At 29.1% G+C, this 7,724-nt stretch overlaps 1 protein-coding gene across 13 annotated transcripts in view; it reads right to left on the bottom strand.

The window, feature by feature from the left end:
* Positions 1-7,724, bottom strand: part of LOC107447376 (coiled-coil domain-containing protein AGAP005037) — a 679,334-nt gene that overhangs the window by 93,819 nt on the left and 577,791 nt on the right. The gene's annotated exons all lie outside the window — the stretch shown is intronic.

Below are 7,724 nucleotides of genomic sequence, written 5' to 3'. Positions count from 1 at the left end.
CTTGTAATTTTGAACCCAATCCAGAAGATAAGAGAACTTCTGGATCGAGTATTAGGATAAATTTACCTTCGGAGAGGACTTTTTGATGGAGCTAACCCGCATTTGCGTTACATGGAGAGGAAGACCACGAGAACCTCCCACGGTTAGTCTGACGGCAAGGGGACTCTATCCCATGATTCGTCTACCACTGAGGATATTTCACGTCAGCACTGTGGTCGGTGCAAGCAGGATGCGAAATCCATATTGACTGGGATTCGAACTCGGTTCGCCTCATTACAAGGCGAGCGCTCTATCCCCTGAGCCATCACGGCTCCTGTAAAAGTGTACGAAAACATTAGCTCCTGTTCTTTATAAATATAAAATACTGAGAAAAATAGGTGAAAAATCTCTAAAAATTCCTCAAATTAAACTCGCACAATCACGCACGTAGAAAGTCGAATTACGATCTGCAGTTCTATTCGCATTGCAAAAAATAGTTTTCCTTTGATATTAGATAAGGTATACAAGAGAGAAACATTCTCTAAAATCTGCACAAATGCATAACCAATAGAGGGTTTAAACCCTACTAAAATTTTATGTTTTTAACAGCAAATGGAATTTATTTTATAAAATAAACAAAAAACAAAAATATAGCGTAACTGATTTAATTAAAAAAAATGTTGAACATTTCAGGATGAAATTGTAAATCAAGTCAACCAAGTTTATTTACTAACCAGCATTGAATAGCCTATATATACCATATTTGCGGCTTTCTCACAATTTAATATCGTAACTCTGTTATTTTGAATCCAACTCGAAAGAAAGAAGATTAATAATTGTGATAGCCTGATTTTGTGGAAGACTTAATGAGTAAAATCAATATAAATTTGCATTACATGAAGACAGAAATCTCGAAAACTTCACACAGTTAGCCAACGGTAAGGATTCTCTAATCCAGCGGTAACCAATTTTTTGGGGGGTAGAACCTTAAATGATCAAAGTTCTATTGGCGGAGCCGCGATATTATAAAAATATTTTCATTAGAAATTGTTAATTTACTAAAAAAAGACTTTTTCTATATTATGAAAGTGGTAAAACAGAAAAAATAATAAAATAGTTTAAAATTATCAATAATAAAATAGTTTAAAATTATCAATGGTATATGCATATTACTTGTATATGCATATAATGCTAGAAATGAAGGAATTAAGTTAATTTAATTATGGTTTTAAATTTTTTTCCCTAATAAACGTTGAGAATAGTTATCAGAGAAAAATAAGTCTTTATTCTTGAATTTAAGTATCTTATTTTTAAATGAAAGGTTCGATAAGGAATAAAAATGGAAATTTTCGTAAATGCTAACCCTTTTCATAAATTAATATATATTGCAATTAAGAAATTTTTTTTAAATGTTTTAGCTTTTTCAGAGGTATTTACATAAATAATGTCATAGAAATAACCGAAGTATTAAATAAATTATGGATTATTCATTGAGTATAAACATAATTATTTCTGCTTAAGAAAATCTTAACTCCTGGAATCCCTCTAATCCTACCACGGAACACTTCGGTTCTGCGGCTGAACACCTTTTGAGAAACGCTGCTTTAATCAATGACCCGTCCATCACAGGGGTTCATTTCGCTATTATAGTTGTCAGTGAAAGGCAGGAGCAGAATTCTAACATCTGGATTCGAACCTAGATTGCTATTTTTGTGGTGAATACTTTACTCTTTAAGCCATCTCGGCCAAATGTAACATTAATTAGTTTCCATGGAATTCCTGAACAGAAAAAGAAAAATTTCGACCGAAAGACAAAATATGCTCCCCTTCCTGCAAATACTGAGGCTAAGATATTAATTTTACATAGAACATAAATGATAATAATGCATAATACAGCATACCATTTGTCAACAATTAGATAAAAAAAAGTCACTCAAAAATTATAGTATGGTATGTTAAAAATAAAGTAACTCAAATGCGTCATGTAAATCTTAGTTTACAAAAAACGGCAACGTAATTAATTTTATTAGCGGAAGTTTCATTGTGTATTACTAGATAGAAGTTATTAAATATCAACAAAATTAAAGGTAGATTTAAAATATTTCATTTTTAATTTAAAATATTATGTTATTTTTATATAAACATGTAAAAAAATTCATATATTATCAATGTAAAAAAGTCACAGTGTACTTTCAAAGATATTTTTAAATTTGCACTGAGAAAAAAAAGGATGATCAAACATATCAAAATATGGTAAAATTTACCGTGTTTCTAACTGTACGGGAATGCCAAAAAGCTGGATAATTTTTACAGAAGCGCTTTGGTAATGATTTTGGTAGAATTAATAATGGAATGCGGTTTAAAATACACTATGAAATTGGATAAATGTGGTAAAATTTGGTAATTTTACCATGATACCTTGCATGATATAAAATTATTCAATTTACTTTCCAGTTTTGTATTTTTAACAAAATGTGCGGTAATATGAGCTATAATTTTGAAAACTAGAATTTCTGGTAAATAGATACCATATGAACGGAAAAATTATCACATAAATGGCTAAAATAACATATATCTAGTTTTTATTCCCAGAATTATAACTTTCTGCTTTTAGAAAATGCCATTTCCAACACCGTAAGTTTACAAGTATTTTTTAGATATGTTTAAAAATTAGGTTTATTTATGTTTCTAATACGCTGAAAGTAAAAAGCTTGAAATAAATTATAAGTCTTATTATCATAATGCCACTTTGAATTATGATAATAAAATATACAGCTTATATATTGTAAACAATTAACGCAAACATAAAAATTATTACATCACTTAAAGGAACTGAATATAAAAATATTTTTTTATGTTAAATGCAAACTAAAATATTAAATGCTCTTTTGCTAAATTCATTTTTGATTTTTTTACATTCATTAATATCTATCTCATATACGATTCCGATTGCATCCTTTTTCATTTCATATTCATTACATGAATCAAGCTAAAAGAATTGATTAATTAAAATTTTTTGATAGTAAACTTTCTGTAGCCAATTAGTAAAACAAATGAATTTGCAAAAGAATATAAATCATCGCTATGAGTTTCAGGGTTAAATCTTTTTTTTCCTTAAAAAATATTTTTAATTATAATCAGTTTGTATCATTCATCCTCATCACGCAGAAAAAGAACGCACTGGATGAAAAACTCTCACTAATGTTGTTTTCCCGGCGTATTGATTTGGCCTGTAAGGAAACAGTTATACAGATTTTCTTTTCCATTGAATCAAATAGTTACTTAAAACTATTTTTTGAAGGCTCGGTCGCCACATGAAATATCACTTTTTCGCGAATTTATACTACTTTCTTGACTGCCGAAAGTTGGCAACAGTTATTCATATATTCAACTTATAAACGTTAATATGGAAAAAACCCATAGTTTGGTGAAAATGAAAAGGTTTGGAATTAAATTCAACTTTTGAAAAGTTGTTCCAACACTGCATTATCTGGGCTCAAAAATTTTTTCAAAAATTGAGAATGGTTCTGATAATTTTTACCGATGTGGAAACATCTCGCTAAATTGACGATTTTAAAAAAAAACATGTTTAATACCTTTTAAAATATTTAAGTTATTTGTCCGTTCCAAATCCCAGATAATCCTTTACTGCAAGATGGTATACATTGTTTGAAAATATAAGAAGTGTAAGACACTTAAACTTTTTATTTTATTTTATTTAGGGAAAGAGCTTTGAAAAACACTGCTAATCTGCAAAAACAAAATACCTGCATTGTTAACTCATTTTTTAATGTTTTTGATGGAGCTTTCCTGCTTATTAAGTTAAGTAAAATATTATGAATGGATTTAACAACGTATTAAACTGCGAGATGTGTTTAAAACAAATTTCACTCGTTGAAACTAAAAGTTTCAATATTTTAAATAAAAGGACTTTCACAACTTAGTGTAAAAGTCTTTCTATATTCACGCTCATGAACACACGCTTCACAAATTGCATAAGACGTTTTTCCTATTTTAATTAATTTTTTTTGAATTAATTTATCTAAACATTTATAAAATTATAATCATAATCATAAAGTAACAATTACTTCTGATCCTTCACGACTCTGCAGTGAAAAATAAAACCCGAGACGATAAAAACAAAATCTAAAAAAAAATGTTTTTTATATAAAAGCAAGATGAAAAAATACAAAAAAGGAATAATAAAAAAGATTCAGGGTGCGTAGTCAGATTTTTCAACAAAAAATAAGCACCTTTTAAGTACATTTTAAGCACACAAAAGTATTTTTAATCACTTTCTAAAAAAAAAAAAAATTCATACTTAGGATAGGTGCAGTAATAAATTTTTTTTCCTATGGTTTAAAGTTCTTAATTTATAAACAAAAAATTCAAAAACAGTTTCCAAAACTTTACATAATCATGATAAAATAACTAGTTTCTGATAAATATTAAAGAGAAAATTGAGAAAATCATACTTTTTCTGTAATTAGAACGACAATCGGAACGAAAAAATTGGACGAAAGAATCTCTTTTTAAAAGAGAAAATTAAGCACTTTTGCCTAAATAAAAAAAGCACCTTTACGTGCTTTTAAAAAAACGTTAAAAAAAAAAAAAAAAAAAAAAAAAAAANAAAAAAAAAAAAAAAAAAAAAAAAAAAAAAAAAAAAAAAAACGCTACGCATCCTGAAGATTTAATCTGGTTGAATTTGAATTTTTATTTTATTTTAATCAATGTGTGTTAAGCCACACTTCTTTTTACTTCTGCTTCCAGTCAGAAATTCACGAACCCCTCCAAGTGCGATTTTATTTGTGGACGGCCCCTAATGTTATCAAAATGAGTAGGTAAATAAATAAACGACCACTATTACAAATTAAAAAGACAGCTGTTTTCAACTTTTTTTTAAGGAGACTGTTGTTTGAAAAATAAATAAATATAAAAATAGCTATTTTCTGCAGTGAAAACATTAGCAGGTCTGTTTGAAATAGATAAGAAAGCAATACATAAGATGAGTGATTAGTTTGATTGAACCTTGCTTGATCTGTTAGTAAAGTTCAGATGAAAAAACAAGTAAAATGCATAAGATGAAAAAAAATACAAAAATGGTAGAATAATATAAAAAGATTTAATCTGGCTTATATAGAATGTTTTTATTTTTATCAATGTGTTATGCTGCACTTCTTTTTACTTTTGTCTGCCCCCCACCGTCGTAAATTTACGAATCCCCTCCAAGCATGACATAATTTGTGAACGGTTCCTAATGTTAGCAGAATAAATAAGTAAATAAATAAATGACAGTTGTGTCAAATTTAAAAGACAGCTGTTCGCAAAAAAATTAAAAAGACGGCTGTTTGTTAAAAAAAAGGTGCAAAAATAGCTATATTGCTGCAATGAAAATATTAGCAGACCTGATTGAAATAGATTAGAAAGCAATACGTAAGACGAGCTTAAATTGATTAAACATCACTTGATTTATGTAATAAAGACCCTCTAAGAATGATTTTATTTGCAGACGGCCCCTCATGATAGTAGAATAAATAAGTAAGTAAATAAACGACAGCTCTTACAAATTTAAAAGACGGCTGTTTGTAAAAAAATTAAAAAGACACTGTTTACAACGAAAAAAAAAAAAAAAAAGACAGGTGTTTTCAAAAAATAAATACAAAAACAGCTATATTGCTGCAATGAAAACATTAGCAGACCCGGTTGAAATAGATTAGAAAGCAATACATAAGATGAGCTTAGATAGATTAAACCTCGCTTGATCTAAGCAATAAAGATTTTCACGCAGATTGCTTTTAACATCAGAATTTTCATCAAGAGATGCCTTGCAAGGATTCATTAGGAGTGATTAAACTTTCCAAAGCAATCATAAGTTCCAATTAATACGCCTTCTGATCTTAATTAGCTGCCCCCAACATATTAATTAAGTTATGGGTTACGAACATTTTCTCGCTTGGACTCTACACTAAATAATTCATGAACTCTATCAGATTAGTAGATTTCCACAACACAGAACTCATTCCTGGAATGTGAAAGAGCAGAGCGGTTATTTCGTGATTATAATGGACAAACAATTATTTCGAACCAATTATTGCATAGTAATAAGAAGACCAGTTAAACTGAGTTTTATTAAATATTGATGAAGGGAAATTAGTTAATGCCCAAGCAGAATATTTGAAAAGCGTTGTTGCGTATATTCCATATTCTATTATACACTGTTACCATATTCTATTATTCACGGAAAAAATGGTTTTAATAACAATTTATTGAATGGTTATTTTACCATATTTAATCAAAGTAGTCAAATAACCATAAATAAAATGGTAATCAAACTGTTAATTTTGAGATAAACTGCTTATTAACTGCTTTCACTTAATACGGTTAAACAACCAGAATTTTATCTCACCAGCTAGAACCACCTAATGAAGATACTTAGTTCTTTGCAACTGCGTACATATCATAGCCGGGCAGGCTTATCTGTCAATCTCGTGACCAGTAGAACTGGAGTTCGAGTCCTAGTATTGACACCACAGTATTTCCTCCCTTCCCTTCAACACATGAAGAATTTCCAGTGTCCGGCACTCTCCAATGCCCATTACCTTAAGAAAAGTCGAGCTCCTAGGTCTAGTTAAATAGTTATTTTTTTTTAAGTATTTGAAAAATGTTAGTTGCAAATGGTTAAAAAATCGTGCAGTTTTATATTCATAGTTTTATAACCATACTTTTTGTAAATGGTTTCAAAACCATAAAGGAAAAAAAATGTTCTTTACCATAAACTTTAAGGTTAATCGGATGGACAGACAGCTGCCAGTTATTTTACCATAATTTTAGAATGAAAATTTTAACGGAAACGTATATTGTGGCCTGCAGTTTTAGGGTCTTTGTGAAAAAAGAACGATAAAAAGGTATCTGTAGCTTTTAATTGATTATTATAATAAGAGGAATGGATAAATTTTACATACCGAAAGCTAACAGTTTCTGAATTGTACTGTTATTATTGTACTTATTGGCATTGCGTTATTTGTCGATCAAAAAGGGTAAAGTAGTTTCAATAAACATTAATAAACAGAAATATTGCAATAATCGTTAGTTGTTTCTGCCTGAAAATAATATTTTTTGTTTGAAAACAGCAACACAGAATAACAAAATTGAAGCATATTTCACCCATCGTAAGAAGACGCTCAACCTTTGCCTTTCGGGAGTAATTTAGCGAAGAATCACCTCCCGCTTTCCATAAATAAGCGTTTCTCATAACTCTTATTTTAAATAAATGTCTCATACCAAGATTTAGTTTTCAATTGTCTTTTTATGATTAACGTAATATATTTCATAAAAGCTACAAAATTATTTCTTGGCTTTTGAAAACAGCAAAACATAATTATTGCATTGATCATAAGTTTCTATTTGCTTTCTCTCAAAAATAGCTAAAATGCATTGGAAAACTGTTGTACCAAAATTGGGTGACTAGCACACAATAATTAAAAGCAGCCAGCGAGGAAAATATTAAGAGAAACACTTCTGTGAACTTTTTATAAAAAAAAGCTTTTAATTTTTTAATTTGTATAATACAAGATTATGCAAATTTCAGAGTATTTTCCCAAACTTAAGTGAATCTCATATAAGGGATAAAGTTCTCTTTGCTTCAATGTATGTACAGTCCGCAAAAAAAAAAACGAATCACCCTGAATAACTTTCGTTCTAATGATCGGATTTTCACGAACTAAGTGTCAATCTTAATGGTTCCT

This window comes from Parasteatoda tepidariorum, chromosome 8 (assembly GCF_043381705.1).
Source record: "Parasteatoda tepidariorum isolate YZ-2023 chromosome 8, CAS_Ptep_4.0, whole genome shotgun sequence".
NCBI classification, from domain to species: Eukaryota; Metazoa; Arthropoda; class Arachnida; order Araneae; family Theridiidae; genus Parasteatoda; species Parasteatoda tepidariorum.
This window is presented reverse-complemented; position numbering and strand designations above follow the sequence as displayed.